The 21,765-nt window shown below is 32.6% G+C and overlaps 2 protein-coding genes across 51 annotated transcripts in view; one reads left to right on the top strand and one right to left on the bottom strand.

The window, feature by feature from the left end:
• The window catches only part of LOC127737537 (galactosylgalactosylxylosylprotein 3-beta-glucuronosyltransferase 3-like), a 154,906-nt gene that overhangs the window by 43,264 nt on the left and 89,877 nt on the right, over window positions 1–21,765 (bottom strand). The gene's annotated exons all lie outside the window — the stretch shown is intronic.
• The window catches only part of LOC127737532 (uncharacterized), a 51,995-nt gene continuing 35,845 nt past the window's right edge, over window positions 5,616–21,765 (top strand). For all 50 annotated transcript variants that reach the window (XR_007999656.1, XR_007999653.1, XR_007999659.1 and 47 more), the window contains exon 1: window positions 5,616–5,722. The gene's annotated coding sequence lies outside the window, so the exon portion shown is untranslated. The remainder of the gene's footprint in view (window positions 5,723–21,765) is intronic.

Raw genomic sequence — 21,765 nt, 5'->3', positions numbered from 1 at the left:
ATGAACCACCCTGAGTCATTTGTACTTGTTTTTATTGATAAATATGACATAATGGTCTACAACATGCCATAGTAATACAACCAATTTGCATCTTTGTGCACACAATTATCATTGCATGAACAAAAAATTATTTTTCACTAAATGTTATAGAAAGGCATGTATTGTTATGTTATATGAAAAATGCCTTGTCCATCAAATTGGATTTATCATGTTGCAACAATATAATTTTTGAGCATTTAAAGTTTGACCCTGAATCATGTTCGTATATTAGTATGACGTTGGCGTCGTCGTCAACATCATCCGAAGACACATTGGTTTTCGCACAATAACTTTAGTTTAAGTGAATGGATCTCTATGAAATTTTACCATAAGGTTCAATACCACAAAAGGGAGGTTGGGAATGATTTTGGGGTTTATGGTACCAACAGTAAAGGAATAAGGGGCCAAAAAGGGGCCAAAAATAAGCATTTTTATAACTTCCAGACAATAACTTGTGTGTTAGTGTATGGATCTCTCTGACATTGTACCACAAGGTTCCATATCACAAAGGGAATGCTGGGATTGATTTTGGGGGTAATTGCCTCAAAATTTTAGGAATTAGGGGCAAAAAAACAAGCATTTTACTAGTTTCATGACAATTACTTGTGTGTAAGTGTATGGATCTTTCTGAAATTGTACTACAATGTTCCATATCACAAAGGGAAAGCTGGGTTTGAGTTTGGGGGTAATTGCTCGAAACGTTGAGGAATTTGGGGCGAAAAAGGGGCCAAAAAACAAGCATTTTTACAGTTTCCAGACAATAACTTGTGTTCAAGTGAATGACTCTCTCTGAAATTGTACTGAAAGGTACCATACCACAAAGGGAAGGCTGGGATTGAGTTTGGGGGTGATGAATCATAAGGGGGTTCCAAAAATTTGGGGGGGGGGGGTATTCCTTTTTTTTTTCTTTAAAATTTTCCATTTTAAGTTTGTTATTTTTTATTAATATATAAAAGCAAATAATAATGATATGGTTTGATTTCATCAAAAATTGAAATATTGGGGTTCTTTGATATGCCGAATTTAACCGTGTATTTAGGTTCTTAATTTTTGGTCCCGTTTTCAAATTGGTCTACATTAAGGTCCAAAGGGTCTAAAATTAAACTTAGTTTGATTTTAACAAAATTTTAATTATTGGGGTTATTTGATATGCTGAATCTAACCGTGTATGTATTTAGATTTTGGATATTGGACCATAATAGGTAAATTAGAAATTTTTAAGTTCTTAGACCACATTCATTCTGTGTCAGAAACCTATGCTGTGTCAAATATTTAATCACAATCCAAATTCAGAGCTGTATCAAGCTTGAATGTTGTGTCCATACTTGCCCCAACTGTTCAGGGTTTGACCTCTGCAGTTGTATCAAGCTGCGCCCAGCGGAGCATTTTATTTTTGTTTTGTTCCAGATGAAAATCTGCATTTTTTGCTGGTCTGTTATTCTCCTTTCATTCTCCCTTCATAATCTCCTAAAATGAAAAAAAGAAATACTATAAATCTAAAATGTCTTCACAGTGTTGGGTATATATATATATATGTATATAGCCTGTCAGGTTACATGTTTAATTGGTGAGCAGCAAAAGGAATGACACTATTTTGAAGAAAGAAATGAATTATCGTTTATTTCCGCCTGTAGTGTATGTAGAACAACTATTAGGGTGATATTTAAGACGAATGGTTCACTAAGTAGGAATATAATTAACATCTATATATTGTGTAACATTGTTACAACCTACAGTATATTCTGTAGAATTTGGAATGGCAGGCACTGACAATTGATAGACATTAACAACTGGCTTCCCTTTGTAAAATTCAAGTGCCATGTTTTTTGTGTACTTTTCACTTTAACAAAGATTCTTTACAACTTTTGTATGTTTTGAAAAAAAAAAATTAAATTTTGTTCAGCCTAGATACTTTATGCTGCACTTCATACAACTTTGAAATATCGTTTTCTTTTATACAACTGAGATGTGTCTTTCGATTTATCTAATGTAGATTTGCTTTATTCCTATAATTGTTCAGTGAAGATGTCTATTGGGTCTTTTTGTTGTTGTTGGACTGCTGTCTTGTTGTCCCAATTATCTCCCTTTATTTATATTGATCTAAGATTTCAAATATGTTTATAATATAAACTTTATATTATGATTGAATGACAGTTATAATGATGAAATAAAATCGTTTGTCTCTAATGCTTATTTCATTTTAAAGTGCAATGTACATGTATGTGGGTATAATACTTGCAGATTTCAGCAAAATTGTGGACTTTAGTAATCAGATATCAAATTCATATTCCATTGTGTAATATACATATTGATAAGCAGTTTATAATGTAACAGATTAGGTGGAATTATGCCCAACTCTGCATAATAATCGCCCACAAGGAAGTGTTGAAACAGAGAGCAAGGGAGGTATTAAGTGTTTTAAGAATGATATGTTTTGACATTGTCTTGATATAATTACTTGATTATTGTATTTTTGGCAGGTTGTTGTTGCATTTAGTGCAAAGTTATTACACAATGTTATGTTTCACCTGCTTTGGGAGTTTGTTATTTTAATAAAAGCAAAAGAGGGATTTTACAACAGACATGTTTATTTTAATGTTAAAAGAAGGTTTTTGGAAAATGACGCTATCAGCGGCATGTTTCCGATACCATTGATTTAATCTTCATTGTGGCACAGATAACAAACAAAGTTTGATTAGTTCACCCTGTAATAAGAAGCTATTTACACATGCATTGAAACTGATTCGAAATCTGTATATTTTATGGACGATCATCAAATAAAAGACTATTCCATATGAGGATTTCAAAGGAAACTGATCTTCTTTGTATGTTGGGTTGACACAAGCTATCAAATGATTGGACATTCTAGTCATATATGCTTTAAGTACAATGTTTGGGTATCATGTCACATTGAGTATCAAGTGTAAACCATTCATTTCACACAAAATCTCACAAGAAAAATATTTGAACATTTCATTATAACTTACTATCAATTTTTATAAAAGAATGAACTGGAAATTTATTTATTTATTTTTCTATGTTTCATGAAAATCCAATTTTTTTTCTGAAATGATTTAAAGACTGATTGTATCATAATCTTTTATTTTAAAGTTCTTTCATATGAGTTTTTGGAAAGTTTGCTATAGCTTGCTATAGCAAAAACTTTCCTAAGGCATCGGCCTCAAACCGGAAGTGACAGACTATCTTACTTTAGGATGTGTGTTCTACTCCTAGATAATGAAGTACTGGTGTTTTACAACTAATTCTAGGAAGATGCTTTTGAAATTTTGAATTACTTCTATTTTGATTAGCTTACAGTTTGAATTAAAATGTACTGAATGTTCATCAATAATTCAAATAATTCAACTTCATTTTGAAAATGGCTATCACAAACACTACTTCGCAGATCTGCACTGCGCGGAAAGTAAAATCAATACACATCTACATGAGCAGATCTGCACTGCGCGGAAAGTAAAATCAATACACATCTACATGAGCAGATCTGCACTGTGCGGAAAGTAAAATCAATACACATCTACATGAGACAGCAGTTTCTACGTTATGCTTTTATCGGTATTCCCCAGACATGCATGAGATCCATATCAACAGGAGTACTATAATCCCAGTTTCAGGGATTTCCTCCCGTCCTCCGGTTGAAAAGAAAATAAATACCGTGTTTAAAATATTTCATGAATGAACATTTTTCGACTATTACTACAATTTTTACAATGTTTATGAAAGACGTAAAAGCCCAAGTGTATCGAAAGTATCCCGGTATCTCATCTTGGCCCACAACAAACTCGGACTATAATAAACTCGACCTATTACATAATCGGCATCAGAAAATCAGACTATAACAAAATTCGTAATTATACTACTTGCTATTAAGTCTCCCAAACAAAGTTTGGAGACTTATTGTTTTGCTCAGTTCTTATTATTTTTCTTCTTGAGGTCTATTTAGGGGGTATTTTGAGGGGCCAACAGAAGGGAGGGATTTACTATAGAACCCTATGGGATTTATTTTTTTTTAATTTTCAAATGACTATAACTTGAAAACAGTAAGTGATAGACACACACGGTTTTCAGTAATGATCACAGGATCATAAACCAAATCAAATGAAATATAGCAGGAGTCCCTCTGGATCAGCCCCACCCCCTCCTGTTTGAGAACTTGTAAACGGTTGAAATCCCCACCCCTAAACCATATATATTCTTGTATGGGACAATAAAATAAGTCAAATGAAATATAGGGGGAGTCCCTGGGTGTCACTCCCACCCCCTCCTGTTTGAGAACTTGTAAACGGTTAAAATCCCCACCCCTAAACCATATATTTTCTTGTATGGGACAATAAAACAAGTCAAATGAAATATAGGGGGAGTCCCTGGGTGTCACTCCCACCCCATCCTGTTTTGAGAACTTGTAAACGGTCAAGATCCCCACCCCGAAACCATATATATTCTTGTATGGGACAATAAAACAAGTCAAATGAAATATAGGGGGAGTCCCTGGGTGTCACTCCCACCCCCTCCTGTTTGAGAACTTGTAAACGGACGAGATCCCCTCCCCTAAACCATATATATTCTTGTATGGGACAATAAAACTAGTCAAATGAAATATAGGGGGAGTCCCTGAGTGTCACCCCACCCCATCCTGTTTTGAGAACTTGTAAACGGTCAAGATCCCCACCCAGAAACCATATATATTCTTGTAGGGGACAATAAAACAAATCAAATGAAATAAAAGGCGAGTCCCCTGTGGTCACTACCACCCCCTTCCTGTTTAAGAACTTGTAAACGGTTGAGATCACCACCCATAAACCATATATATTCTTGTATGGGACAATAAAACAAATCAAATGAAATATAGAGGAAGTCCACAGGGGTCACCCCACCCCCCTTCTTTTTGAAAACTTGTAAACAGTCGAGATCCTCACCCCTTAACCATATATATTCTTGTATGGGACAATAAAACAAATCAAATTAAATATAGGGGAGTCCCTGGGTGTCACCCCCACCCCATCCTGTTTTGAGAACTTTTAAACGGTCAAGATCCCCACCCCGAAACCATATATATTCTTGTATGGGACATTAAAAAAAAAAAAAAAAAAAAATCCCCTGGGGTCACTCCCACCCCCTTCCTGGGAATGACTAATTATGGGAGCTTTGTTTGGGAGACTTCGTAACAGCATCATGTTACAATTATTTCTTGTATTAAGTAATTTTTTTTAAAGTTGGAAAAAAAGTTTAACACCCAATCTACACATTTACAACCTATTTTGAAATATTACACATCTACCGTTGCAAACTTTCCACAGGTGCTATCCAGCACTTTGATTTTTTCTTGCCACTTTTAAAAAAGTGGTTTCCTGTGTATTTTATCTTTACAAAATGTTTGAATTTTGAACATCCTGTAACTTTAATGTTAGCATTCAGTTTTAAAATGTCATGGTATAAACTTTATTTTGACTAACTTCTACAAAAAAATCTTTTTACTCACCTACTACCTTAACAAATTAAACATTGTTAAAATGTTAGGGAAAATCTAGTATTTAATACATAAACCATCCAAACCTAATGATTTTCTACTTAAATATCTTTATTTTTTCAGGTATATGAAGACGGTTATACAGTAAACAAGACAGACAGGAAGGACCACATAGGGAACACTAAGAGCTACCATGAGGTATTAGTTTTCCCTTCTGCATCAATGTATTCTAGACCATACCACTCTAACATCTCTGCCTAAAAATGGTCTGTGCAGTGTAGCACTCATATGTTGTATATTTATGTTGGTGTATTCAATGATTGTAAGGTGTGCAGGTCTGTATGGCAGGGTACATCTGATCTAGACCTCACTTTCATGGTTCATTGGTCTATGTTAAGTTTTCATGACTAGGTCTGTCTTTCAAATACTATAAGCAATTGGTAGATTTTATTTGGGATAAAGAATGATTGTCATGTGTACATGTCTTTCAGTCAGGGTCTATCTGACCATGACCTTATTCTCATAGATTGATAATGTTAAGTTTATAGTAAAACTTTGATCAGAAAGACTTTCCACATAAAATTCCTTCATAATCAGTTAAGTTGGCAAGACATTTCAGTGTGTGCACTCTTGTTTTGTTCTTATTAGCCACTGATTTACCAAAAAAAATGACTTAGTGGATATAATTTTAGTACTGATAGGATGAAAGAATAACCACATACTGTGTTTGAAAGAGGGATGTCAAGTGCTTCTATTCTTGTATTATTTTTGACACTTTTTTTCCAGCCAATAAAACACTAGACAAAACAACTCTTTAAACTCTACTCTTTTTTCTTTGGTGCATCCAAGTGAAAATGTTACAGTGAATCCTTTTGTTATAAAGAGTAAAGAAACAGTTATTAAGATGTTGGATGATATTTCGTATAAAAAAAGATACTATTTACCTGAAGGTTTTCCCCATAGAATTACATACTTTGAACTGCTGTATTTAAGTCAACTGTGGAGATACAAAAGTATCATAATGGGTTTTTTCAAGAAAGAAATGTATAATTTATAGGATTAACTCAAACAAAGCATTGTTGATTCTGGAACAGTGCCTGGTTGTAACATTGTGATACAAAATCTTTTCCATGGCTTCTTAGTTAAAAAATTCAGATAATTACAACTATTAAAACATTAGATGCATTATATATTGATTTCAACTCTTCCTACAACATCTATCAATGAGTCAGCTACCCAATGACACGTCAATAAAAACCTTCTACTTTGTTTTACCATCTTAGTTCAGTTAACCTTAGGACTATTTATTCCAATGTATTTTGTTGTGTAAAATCTTTAAAAGATACCAGCTTTATAGTGTACATAAGACTTGTCAGTCGCACACAAAATGAAAAGGCACTCTTTGCACTTGAAATTATCAAACTTAAAACATTGTGATGGTCAGGTATTTAAATCAGTTAAATAGATAATAAACCACAACTTGGTGTCATTAATTCATTATAAATTGTTACTGAGAAACAATTTTCCATTCTTGTTTGAAATAACATTTGATTAGGTTTTCATTGTTTCCCTTACATTCGATGGGAAACAGATTTAACAAGTTCAATAACTTTTTCATTGACAACTATAATATTTGGCGCTGAATTTCCACAGAAAATGATAAAAACAGGAAAATATCCTGAACTCTATGGTTTAATTATTGCATATAATTGCATCAAAAAGTATGAAACCCCGTCAGATACACATGGTATTATCATTACTGTATTTAATTATAGAATCAAATCAATGAAAGCTTTTTATTGAAGAAATTATTGGCATGTTGTTAGAATATTAAAGTCTTCTAATCTGTGAAGAATTAAATAAAATCCATAATGATCCTGCAGCCACCCAGTTACAAAATAACACCAGAAAGAAGATGACCGATATTTTTTGTATGTTTTTTATTTTATTTACAGATATTGGTTATAGGAAATTATGTACAGAAAACGCCCTTTTAGGATTGCTTTATCAAAAGTACATGTACTTTCTGTTTTGATTTCATACCATAATACACCAATCACCTAAATAGGAAAACTAACAATCCTAGTCAATTAAGATTGGAGTCCATTGCACCTGCCACATGTGGGATTGGAACTCACAACCTCAGTGTTGACAGGCTAGTGATACTGTAGTTGGACTACTAAGACCACACGCCCATCGTCTATCATCATCATGCCCCTCCATATGATGTGTATTTTTATTTCTTTGTTCATGTTAGTGGTTTATCCTGTTGGTATCAAACTGTGCAGGTTTTTGACTGTGTGTTTTACTCCTATAGAATATGGTCTAGACAGGCATGTTGAGGATTGTGCTCATGTAAAACAGGTTTAAACTCATCACATGTTTTGCCTGTACCTGCTTCTTGGCCACATCCTACTTGTTATTGTTTTATCTTTGATGTACATACATCTTTTTTCAGAGGAGTCGGTTTGTTTGTGGTTTGTAAGGACTCTTATGCCAGATATTTTGTATGTGGTTGGTGTGGACTGTAATGTCCAATATTTTTAGTAATTTTTTTTTTTTTTGATGTATTATAAATATTTGTTTAAAATTCAAGAACACCTTTTTTGGAGAAATGCCTTTTTTCACTGTTGGAAATACTTACTTAGATTGACTGATCGAGGTGCTACACATGTACACCATTTTTATTGATTGTTGGAAATACTTGCTTTGATTAACTGACCATCAGAGGTGACAGATGCACATATGAACCATATTTTATTGACTGTTAGAAATACTTACTTTGTTTGACTGATAGAGATGCTACACATAGTCACCATTTTATATTGACTGTTAGAAATACTTGTTTTAATTGACTGATCAAAAGCATAAGTCTTTACAATGTACTATCATTCAGTGTGAAATACAGGCTGTAATTAACTAAGTTGTTTACCCTCTTTTGCTCTTTTGGATTTTTTGACTTACAATGTTTGATTGCATCTTGATGACTCTTGACTTTTTGCATTTCAAACAATCAACCTAGAATTTGGAATGTTGAACAGTCGATAAAACTGGTTATATTTATACAGTCAATGAACTCACTATTCAAGTCACCAAATTCAAACTTTAATGAAGGCAACCTATATTTGATATCCAGCAATCAATGGATAAGGGAAGAAACATCTATGAAGACTTGATAAACCTGACAGAGAATTGCCAGTCCATGAAATGAAATTGAATTTAGGATTAAATTATTGAAATATTGTTCCTACTGGAAACATATAGTAAGTTGTAGGTCATTGAAGGTCAGACAATTAATCAAATATTTACGAACTAGACATATAGTTAGATTTCATTAATGTGTTTGTTTGAATTGTAATTTATTTATTACAGCTTTTGTTTGTATTGATGTCCCTTTATCCGATTAAAGGCCAGTAAGGTTATGTCTTGTATTCACATAGTGTAGCCATTGTAACGGTTATTAAACATTTACTGATTGGACCCTCAGAACTCATTATGACAGGACCATTTACATTTTACCTTATTCAATCTTAACAGTACCTTTGTGAACAAAATTTCTGAAGAGGAAAAATTTACATTGAAATCATTGGAAGACAGAAGGTTAATTATGATTGTATTAGGGAATCTGCTTTTCTATATTGTTGAGTTCTTCTTATTATGGTTTTATTTTTTTCACTGTTTCTGCTAAAAATGGTTTCCTGTTTCAATTCTAAAAAAGGGGTTTCTGTACTAACAACACATGTCTCTGGAACAGCCTTCATCAAGCACACTCTACACAAAAGACTAGAAAGTTAAAAACTATTAAACGCTTGGGAAATTAAAAACCCAAAAGATCTAAAAAAAATCTAGAAAGAACCGCCCAAACAGTTAAAGGTCCAAAGTTTTTGCCAATAGTTATTTGCAATACTATATATATCTATAGAAAGAGTCAGGGAGTTTCATCCAAATCTGATCTCATTTGTTATAGAATTGTACTGAAAGTGGTTTCATTGTCAATATTAGTGTCATATAAATCTTGTTTCATTTGTCATCGAGTTTCATCCAGATCCTTTCTGCCACCATTTATGGAATTTGATTCTAGAGATGCCTGTTCTAAAAAAACATGCATGTTGAGGACAATAGTTAAGTTAGAAGTTAACTTTTTATTTAGAAAGAGGTATAAATATTTTGGAGGTAGCATTTATATTGTCAAAAGTGCTTTTAGAAGTAATCTCAGGTCAGCAATATTTACACATAAAAATCTGAAGGTCAGGTTAATAGTTGCAAAGACAAATATCACTTATTCATGCTGATTTAAATTGTATCTTGTTTATTGCAAGGTCAAGTTTGTGTCTCAAGTAGATCCTTCAGACTTCAGAACATATAATGACTTTCTGAACTTCTATTATTACATGTACTAATAAATAGAAAATTATTGAATCAGATCTAATTCCACAGCCCAATCAGAAACACATTCAGTAAATTATAGAAGTCCAATTTAAAACCATAATCTGGCCATAACTTGGACATTAACTCTGGGGCTAATGCATTCTAAATCTAGTTTTTAGATGATAATGAGGGGTTTTATGGGGAAGAAGACACAATTTTAACATTAGTTGGAAGGGATTAATACGAAATAATTAAACATTTATGATAGAGTTTATGTTTAGAATCTGGAGTTGATTATAGATTATAAAACCTTATTTATTGTGATTTTAATCATAAAAATTATGAACAGCAGTGAACCAACTGGTAAAACTTCAATAAAGTGGGTACCGCAAGTATGCAGGGTTGTAAAAATTAACTTTAATACCTACTTTCACTTTCTATTTACACTTACCATTGTTATAAAACATTGTGATGTGTAATTTAGCACTTTCTGATTTTGTACTTAAATGTGATTTCTGTATTGTTTTTATCCTGATGACCAGTATCCTTGGCACCCAAATATCATGAAAATGATGATTTTATTAAATTACTGCAGCAATCTCTAAAGTGTTGTTATAACAGTCTTGGCATTTAATCATAAAAGATGAAAAGAAGAAAAGAGTATGTACTACTCTTTTAGTTACTTCCCCTATCTTTTTATGACAGAATTATTGTGGTAAATGACTGGAATATTTTGTTATTTTTGTCATTTGCCTGTGGTGTTTTTATGAAGAATTTGAACAACTTTATTGATAATCATAACACAGATTAAAGCAAATTTTGTTAAAATTAATTGACTGACATTTTTTTTTCTCCATAAAATAATGCAGATATTTTTCTATGCTACGAGCAAATAAAACACAAGGTTTGATGAGCCACCAAGTCATTTTAATTTACAAAGTACCATGTCAGGAATATAACAAACACTTATTGTTTTAATGATAATTAGGGCCACGCCGAATGGCGGGTCGCCCTATAGTGATCAGTCTGTCCGTCTGTAACAAATTGTGTCCGCTCTATATCTAGAGAACCGTTATAATTTCATACTTTATACTTGACATGTATATTAACCAACACCAGAGGGTGTGTCATAATGTTTGTACAACTTCCTAGGTCAAAGGTCAAAAACTTTGGTTTCAGTTGACAACCCCATGTCCTAGAACCGTTATGATTTCAAAGTTTATACTTGACATGTATATTAGTCAATACCAGAGGGTGTGTCATAATGTATGTACAACTTCCTAGGTCAAAGGTCAATGTCAAAAACTTTGGTTTCAGTTGACAACCCCATGTTCTATGGTAAAGATACAAATTTTTTACCACATGTTATTCACAGCGGGGCCCACAGAGATGGCTCCCATCTCAATGATGTCTAGTTTGTTAAAAGATATTTTTCCTGTGAGATTTGTTGGACTTTATATAGAATATTTAGTCTATTGAAATTATTTTCACTCTGTTAAAACAGCTTGCCTTAGATGACTTTACCTTAGATTTACCTGATTTCCACCTTTGGCCTTAGATGACTTTATCTTAGAGTTCCACCTTTTGCCTTAGATGATTTTATCTTAGAGTTCCACCTTTGGCCTTAGCTGACTTTATCTTAGAGTTCGACCTTTGGCCTTAGATGACTTTATCTTAGAGTTCCACCTTTGGCCTTATATAACTTTACCTTAGATTTACCTGAGTTCCACCTTCGGCCTTAGCTGACTTTATCTTAGAGTTCCACCTTCGGCCTTAGATGACTTTATCTTAGAGTTCCCCCTTTGGCCTTAGATAACTTTACCTTAGAGTTACCTGAGTTCCACCTTTGGCCTTAGAGGAATTTACCTTAGATTTACCGGCCTTAGAGGACTTTACCTTAGATTTACTGAGTTCCATTTTTGGCCTAGATGAATTTATCTTAGATTTACCTGAGTTTTGACTTTGGCCTTAGATGACTTTACCTTAGATTTACCTGATGTTCACCTTTGGCCTTATATGACTTTACACCAATTAGACGGTTTATTTTTTCATTTGCGCCAATTTTTATTTTTCTTTTGTGCCAATATTTTTTTTTGAGGGGGGGGGGGGGGGGGGGGGCAATTTACAGGTAAACACAAGTCATGAGACATATAAGTTGTACAGAATTTATATAATTGTGATAGCCTGTTATACATATCCATTATATTACTTTACATCGTCTGAATAAAAGTTACAGAATCTGTCCCCTGCTCACTACAGGAGTTGAAGTGGGATTTCGAGCAGAATAAGTTTATTGTAAAGGTTTCTAAAACATTATACATCACATGTAAAATAGCACTTTTTTTAATAAAACACTAACAATCAGAATTTTACATACATTGTTGCCTGGATTTTCTTTATGACACCCATAAAAATGTAAATATTCGGATGGTGTGAGTAAAACTGTTCATTGTAGTGCAAGTGAAACGATTCAGGGCCATTGTTTGTTCTTTTATAGTCTAAATTGTATCAGATCTTACCTGTTCAAATTAGAATGGCGCAAATGAAAAATTAATAATTGGGGCAAATGAAAACAATGAAAAAAAAGATATTTTCAAAATTGGCGCAAATGTCATATGACCCAATTAGATTTACCTGAGTTCCACCTTTGGCCTTAGATAACTTTACCTTAGATTTACCTGATGTTCATCTTTGACCTTAGAAGACTTTACCTTACATTTACCTCAGTTTCACCTCTAACCTTAGCAGACTTTTTCCTTATATATATTTAACTGAGTTCCACCTCTGTCCTTAGATGACTTTACCTTAATTTACCTAAGTTCCACCTTTGGGCTTAGAATACTTACATAAGATTTACCTGAGTTTCACCTTTGGCCTTAGATGAGTTGACCTTAGATTTACCCAAGTTCCACCTTTGGCCTTAGATGAATTTATCTTAGATTTACCTGAGTTTCACCTTTGGCTTTAGATGACTTTACCCAAGATTTACCTGAGTTCCACCTTTTGCCTTCCAAGACTTTACCTTAGATTTATCTGAGTTCTACCTGTGGCCTGATATGACCTTACCTTAGATTTACCCAAGTTCTACATTTGGCTTTATATGACTTTACCTTAGATTTACTTCAGTTCATTCTTTGGCCTTAGATGACTATTCCTTATATTTACCTCTGAGTTCCACCTTTCCAATTTCAGCATCTGATTTTATTGTTGAGCCTGCGACTTCTGTCGCAGAAAGTTCACCATAGGGATAGTCATTCAGCGGCAGCCACTGCAGTGTAAACTAACTACTTAAAACCTTAATATATCAGAAGGTAGAAGACCTGGATGCTTCATACTGTGTATATAGATGCCTTATGTTATGAAGTTTCCGTCTGTCATATGTCCTTTGTCCTTGACCTCATTTTCATGGTTAAGTGACTATTTGAAAAAAAGTTAAGATTTTTTGTAATGTTAATTTCTCTCTTATTATGAGTTATAGGATAACTATATTTAGTATGTGCATACCTTGCATGGTCCTCGTGTCTGTCAGACAGTTTTCACTTGACCTCAACCTCATTTCATGGTTAAGTTTTCGTGGTCAAGTCCATATCTCTTTTTTTTCTTAAACTTTAAGCAATAGGTCAACTTTATTTGGTGTATGAAATGATTGTAAGGTTTATATGTCTGTCTGGCAGGTATCATCTGACCTTGACCACATTTTCATGGTCATTGGTCAATGTTAAGTTTTCCTGGTAAAGTTCGTTTCTTAGATACTATATTTGATATGTCAACTATATTTGATCCATGGAATGATTTTAAAGTGTACATGTCTGTCTGGCAGTGTTCATCTGACCTTGACCCCATATGTATGGTTCATTGGTCAATATAAAGTTTTCATGATTTGGTCTGTTTCTTGTATAATATAAGCAACAAGAGAGTTAATTGGTGCACACACCAAATTTTTGGGCCGAAAACATAGAGGTTTTTGGTGTAAAAAAAGTGAAAAATATTATAATATAAACAATCTGTATATTGAGTTGACTTTAATCCTCAATTGCCAGAACTGGTCCAATCCAATAAGTTTTGATAATGCCATAAGATATAACTTAATTGTGCAGTTGATGAAATCGAATATGTTTTAAGTTCAGTTGATTAAATGGAGTATCATTTAATTCATTTTCAAGACTTGATTTTGAAACTCGTGACAATCAAAGTTGCATCTACTGACAAATATTTGTATTCCTCATCTCAGATCAAGGCTTCCAAAACGGTCATATATTCCGGACATTTGTATAATGTCCGGTAAAAGTCCGGCTGGGCAAAGCATGAAACGGACATCTACTTTTTAGTTTTCAAGGCTTAAGAGACGGTCATTTTAACATAATTCGCGATCTTTTTGACCCAACCTTTTGCCTTTAACAGCCACACATTTCCGGTCATAAAAGTGACATGATCATTAAGTACTATCAAAACAACCCCTACTTTAATACCTTCTCATTTTAATCAAGGCTAATTAGTTGTGGAACAGCTGCAATTTACCAGTTCAGGTGACAGGTAAACTATTTTGAACCGGACATTGATCGGTCTATTCAAAGTTATTTTCTTACATTTCAGCGGTTTGCATCTTATTAATTTAGTCAAAAAAATTTAAATTATCAGGAATACGTTTACAAATATGATTTGATGAAAAAATTAAAAAGGTGAAAATGAAAAATCGTCATAACCACGTTGTTTAAACCAGAGACGTGTCTCTGTTTGAACTAGTACACGTGTGCGCAGGTGTGAAATTTAATTATGCATCCTAATTCCTTCAAAAAATGCTTAAATTGTCATTGATACCTTTATCTCACGTTTATTTCGAATATTTTCTTGAAGAAATAACGTAGAAAGAGCTACTTACACTCATTCATGCTTTGTAAACGTACATGGAATTTACGTATCCGTCTCTGGTCCATGTTTTACCATTGTCAAGATAACATCCGGTTTAGATTTAAAAACGAAAGTAAAGTTTTTGACAACGTTATTTTGCACAAATAAAGAGTCTAAGCAGATATAAGTACGCTGATGTTGCACACTTCGAATGATGCACTGCCAATTTAACAGTTTATGTCAGAACTTCGAATTTGAATCAAAGAAAGTTTAATATCGTTTTTTTTTTAATGTCAATCATTCAGATGGCCAACTCGGCAACTGATTACTATACTTGCCTTTTATTTATTTAGTCTTAAGGGATTAAAATCGGGATAATATATAAAATGTACGGCTGGCTAAAAATAATTTTGGAAGCCCTGTCTCAGATATTGACTTAAACGCAGCCTTTCACCTCATTTACTCATCCATGAATTTTATGTCAAGATGACATATTTTTTAGGACCCTTGATTCTGACTATTACAGACGCATCTACTGACAAAATATTTTTTCTCCACGAGTTGTATCTCAGATATGAACTCTAACGCAAACTTTAGTCAGTCACTTATATGTGATAAGTAGGTCAAGATTACCTTATTTTTATCAGGACCCCTTGGTTATTCAAGACGCATCTATGAACAAAATCTCATGAACTATGACTAATACTTCCACAGATAGATGGACTTTAACTTTGTGACGGACAGATGAAACTTCGTTTGGCAAAAGATATAAAAATATTAAAGCAAACAAATGTCAAATTATTCCTCTAAGTAAAGGTTGAGAAATCCTAGACATAATGATTTCATTTCTATTCGGTTTTGGTGGGATTTAAAAGTATCAACAAACAGTCATAAAAATAGGAATGTAGCTCTCTAAGATATTTAACCATGAATTCTGCTCGAACTGATGCGAAGGGTCAACTTGAACTTACTACCAGTTATGAGAAATATTGATCACTGTTGAATGCCTCATGGTGACTTGAAGATGAAGGACAACAATAAAAACTTTCCATATTTGGGTTTTACCATGTATTGATATTAATATTGTCTCATGTGCATTTACTCCATATCCCTCATATTTTCATTGGGTATACGACATACTAAAAAACTGCTTACATACTACAACTAAAAAAAGCTTCAGACAGTATAGCAAATTATTCCCTTCGGAATAACCGACAATTCCTTGACAAAATGTTTTCATTTCAATCTGTTTGGTTGCAGTAAAATTGCAAAGTATTAACAATCACCAAGTGGATATTTGAGCGGTTTGAAAATCACTTTCAGTTACTGAAACATGTTAACTATAAAAACTCCCGAGATCGTTTAATTACGTTGAAAGTAAAGATATCTTTATTATGATTTTTCTTCTAAATGAAGAAAACTGTATATATAATAATCAAAATAGAATGTAATATAACTATTTTGAGAAAAAAAACGCAAACTATGAAATCATTTCCCATGTTCCAACGACCAGTTGTTTGTATGTTTACATTTCTAAAAATAACCTGGTTTGGGAATTCCCCAAATGCGGGACATGCATTCTGTGCATAATAAAACAATGAACATTCATTGTTATAAGTATTTGGCATCTTCTTCTTATATAAAAACTAATAAAAAAATGTATTTATTTCAATTACCTAAAATCTTTAATTTTGCATATACAGAAAATAATAATAAAGATCCGCAGAAATCATGTAACAATCTCAAACCCATCATATAATGGACCGGCTTAGTGCCGGCCCATAATAAGTCAACTATGTTCAATGTATGAAATGATTGTAAGATGTGCATGTATTTCTGGCTTGGTTTATCTGACCTTGACCTCATTTTCTTGGATCATGTTAAGTTAATGTGATACTTGTACTAAAACTTTATATTTCGGGCTATCAAAATAAAATCAATGGTAGTAAAGCAGGCAAGACATTTCAGCGTGTGTACTCTTTTTTTTTTTAACAGCTGTTCAGAAACTCAAAAAAGAATTTACCATTTGTAACTAAATTAGTTCACAATACAAATGTTATGGTAATATTTAAATAGCTTAATTTTGACAGTTATCAAATTTGTAGATCTGGACTTCATGTGTTATGAAACAGTTTACATTAACATATTGTAACAAAATTTGATCTCAAGTTTGTTTCCATAAAGACAAGCTAAAATGTTATTTTGAAATGTTGTGGGTTTGTTTCTATGAAAATTTCAACAATTCTGAGCATGTGTGTCAATAATTCAAGTTTGCTTTTACATATCATTACTTTCTTTTTTACACAATGTTTTGTTCTATATAAACACAGAGTTTTGAGGATTTTTCATATTTGTTAATTGTGAGACTTTGATCCGTAAGGATTTGGAGCACATTTTGAGATATTGAAGTTCAGATAACTTTTCAACATCAACATACTGAAAAACAAAAGATGGCACTATGTGCACTCCTTTCAGAAGGTGGTGATTCTACAACAGGTGCTCCTTGGAGTTTAATGTATTGGTTATTCCCTATTGATATGCCAATAAAGACATGAAATACAAAAGAAAAGCTACCAATAAGAATGATAGATCTACTCATTATCATATAACAACAAAAGTTATGCATATAACAAATTGGTTTTATAATAAATCTTTCCTTTATTACTTTAAGGATAAAAGACAGATAAAAAAGTGCATCTTACAGGGTGTCTGAGAAGGTTTACAAGAATAAAGGGACATGAATGTGTAGGATTTAAATTCTGTCTATTTCTAGAATTGAGATGTGACTACTCATTTAATGAAGAGAATGTCATTACAGTAGATTTGTGGGATTTTACAAATAAGTCGACTAATTCAATTTCTCAATACTGTCGTTTGTGATATATCATTATGTTAGTTTGCAATAAAAACCGTCAGATTCTATTTTTGAGCTTCCTTATAATCCAACGTTGTGATATAATTATATAGTTTGATGGGTAGATAAACTTATATTTTGTAGAAGTAGACAATTGAATTTGTAAGGCATATTGGAAGGAATAAGAACTGACAGAATTTGTAGTAAAAACTACAAGCTGATCTAATACATCTTATAATTCATGGGGGGAAAATTGTAGGTCGACAACTTTTTATTAAATTTCTAGATTGAAAAGAAAGTTTCTTGAACATCTTAGCATCAACATTGTTCATTGAAATGTGACCTTTACACTGATTCAGTTTAGATAAAAAATGTCTCCAAATTAAATCAAAATTTTTTCATGATAAAAAAATCACATTTTAACCAGGTTTTCAAAAGGAAAATCTGGTTATTTAAATGGTGAAGTATGGCAGGATCTGTCAACAGTTTCTGTGCAAAGCTTTAAAAATATGAAATGTTCAACCAAATTTACTGAAAACAAAATGGAAGGTATAATTGACGATTGTTACGTTTGAATTTCTGGAGTTATGGTTCTTGATAAATTGGAAAATGGCACTTTGTGTTGATTCCATGCATTAACTTATGAATTTCTTTTTAAACTTTAACCGTTCAGCACATATGATTCTTGATAGATTAGAAAATAGGCACAGAACGTAGCAGGTCAAAGAAGCACGAAAGTGCTATGCATTCATTAATACATCAATTTCATTTGTACTTAGCTGCTTTCTTAATTTAAACAATAGTTACCTTCAATTTACAGCTCATTTCTTGTTTTAAGATTTATCCACAAAAACATCAAATTTGTCAGAGTTTTCATTTGAAATACATGCTGAGAGTTAAAGTGATAAATACAAGAGAATTACTATATAGTTATGTTTTAGATCTTGAGATGCTAAAACTAAGTTTATATTTTTCAACAACTTGTTTGAATAGTTATTTGTTGGAATGTTATTGGGTGGATTGATTTCTTGTCATTATCAGATTAAGTCAGTGTCTGTAGTTTTTTTTGTACATTGTCAAAATTGCGAAAAAACCAATTTCCTGAAATGTTCTGTTATATCAATTCTTTCAACTAATTTAAGTGTTGTTAGCAGTAAACAATTGCTGTCTGTAGTCAGAAAGTTATATCATATTAAATAGCTGCCATTCATACTGTACTTTTGTCATTGAAAAGTTGAGCCACATGAAACTAAATTTGATTGAAATAATATTTTTGTTGATTTGTAGAAATTATGGATAAGGATATGGTAAATAGGAATTGTGGTTAAGGTTAGAGAAGGGATTGTTCTAACTTGGGGATAGCTATCATCAGTAGAGATTTTTCATGACATTACATTTTTTTTTCAGATAGACACATTTGTATATTGGTGGAGCAATGACTTACTAAATCTATAGCTTAATTATGTCTGTGTAGCCTTTCTTTTTATCTAGACAATACTTTCCTTATCAGCTATGAAATTTTATTTGAACTTTCGGATAGCTATCAATAGCTATATTGTTAACAGCACATAAAGAAAATTTGGAGAATTACTTGCAGATCAAAGGGGAAATGTTGACATAAATGAGCTGTTGTTTAGACAATTAAATATATGTAATTGTCACATATCCCTTGTTATGAATGATTTGACATTCTGAGCCCTGGTTGGCATACATGAAAAAGTTATAATTGTTTCATTCACATAGAAATTGAAAGCTTAAATACCTAATTGAAGGGAATTTCATCTGTTCACTGGCTTAGCAGTATGACTGGCACAGTTTATATGGTACAATGTTTTATTGGAGAGAGATTATTCATTGAGTAAGATGAAAAACTGTGGCACTTTTTTTCTCGACAAATTTGAAAATCAGTGCTGATCAATTATTTTTTTAAAGAGTTATGCCCCTTGGAAATATTCATTATATGGAAAATTGTATTGTAAACAGTTTCACATACACATGTTAAATTTTTGCCAGATTTTTATCAATTTATATCTAAGGTTTATATCAGCAATGTCCCAACAAGTTGAAAATAAGTGCAGATCAAATATTTTTAAAAGATAATGCACCTTGGAAATATGAATTTGTATTGGAAAGGGCTTTGCATTTTCTCTCAAGTCCTCATTTCTCTTAAGATATTTATAAAAAGTTTTTAAAGAACAAAAAAAAACGTTTTGTGTAGCTATTGCCCCTGAACAGGTAAGATATGTGCAAGGTGGGTGACATTGGAACTCTGTTCTTTTATTTTTCTCAATTGTACCACTATTTTTATACGCCCGCAAAAAAATTTTAATAGCTTGTGTATAAGTATTTCGATTGCTCTGAAATTGTACCACAATGTTAAATACTACAAGTAGAAGGTTGGGATTCATTTTAGGGGTTATGGGGCCAACAGTTTAGGAATTATGGGCCAATTTAAGTGTATGGATCTCTCTGGAATTGTACTACAATGTTCCATACTACAAAGGAAAGGCTGGGATTGAGTTTTGGGATTATTGCTCCAAGGGGGGAGGGGGGGGGGGCAAAAAGTTGGGGGGGGGGGGGATTTTTTTCCCCAATTTTTTTTTAAGGGATTCATATTTTTTTTTCAAAATTTTTCAAATTTCGAATTTTTGAAAAGTTTCAAGAAGAAATCTTCAATTGCACAGTATTGCGCAATAGATTTGTTAGATCTTTGACCACATTTATTTTGTGTCAGAAACCTATATTATGTCAAAAATATGATCACAATCCAAATTCAGACAGTATCAAGCTTGAATATTGTGTCCAAATTTGCCCAAACTGTTCAGGGTTTGACCTCTGCGGTCGTATCAGGCTGTGCTCAGCGAAGCATTTTATTGACACATGTGCGTGAAGTGTAGTAATTCTGAGTAAGAGTTATCTTCCCTAAGGATAGGTATTTTTATAGAGTGCTTACACTCTGTTGGATAGTTGTCTCATTTGCACTCATACCACATCTTTATATTCGAAAGAAATTTTCTGTATACTCTTACTTCTATCAGTTATGGGTTTCTTTGTTGGGTGATCAATATACAACTTATTTCTGAATTTCTAATTTGGATGATTAATAAACAATTTCTTTGTATAAGCTTTTTATGAACGCTGCGGATCTTTAATTCCTGTAAGAATACAAAGAATATGGTACCAAAAAAGAATCTTGAGTTATCAATATTAACTGATAATAATATAAAAAGGGTTCACTGATAATTAATAGTAGTTATTAATTATACATGCACATATGATGACAAAAATGTACTGGGGGGAAAAAGAGAAATGAGGTGTTTCTGATGGATACATCCATACATCCAATGACACAAATAACCAAAATTAAGCCTGGGTTATGTTCAATATCGTAGCGGCTACGTAGTGCTACGTAGATTTTTTTCTACTGAATGAGTAGCTAGCCTAGTTGCTATCAATATCTATGTAGCAGCTAGGCTAGCTGCATGTTCAATAGTCATAAATCTATGTAGCCCTATGTAGCCACTATGATATTGAACGCAACCCAGGTATATATGATGAGTTTATTGATATTTTATAATATTTGAGACAGAAACTGAATGGCACTTGATATATACAGCAACCAAGTGACACAAACAAACAAGAGGCATCTTTACATTTATTTCCATTAGATATGGTATAATTTTTATAAAAATTTGCCTGAATGATAGAAGATTAAAATTCTGTGTTTAATTTCCATAATCATAGAGGTATAATACTTCCATGCCATTACAAACAACTTAAAATCATCCATTTAGTTATTTTTTAATGACAATGATTGATTGTGTATTGGGTTAAAATGTTTAGCAGCCAATATTTCATGCATATTCAGGATGTTTAAAAGGTATGTATACACTTTCCTCAATTATGGATTCAAAAAAATGATTTAAGATCTCTATTGAAATATCACAATGATATTCAAATGAAAGAAAACGATTTTTTTCCCTTAAAAATTTTATTTTAACAATGGTGCTAAATAACATAAGTTTACTCAAATGTTTAATTTTGATTATATTCTGTTCTGATCAAGTGGGACATTGCTCAATCTGATGAAACTTACTCAATGTTCATCAGCTTTCTCTATGGAGATTACCCATTTTAGATAATATCTTCTGGGAGACTGCAGTTTTTTTTC

Source organism: Mytilus californianus, unplaced genomic scaffold (assembly GCF_021869535.1).
Source record: "Mytilus californianus isolate M0D057914Y unplaced genomic scaffold, xbMytCali1.0.p SCAF_4, whole genome shotgun sequence".
NCBI classification, from domain to species: Eukaryota; Metazoa; Mollusca; class Bivalvia; order Mytilida; family Mytilidae; genus Mytilus; species Mytilus californianus.
This window is presented reverse-complemented; position numbering and strand designations above follow the sequence as displayed.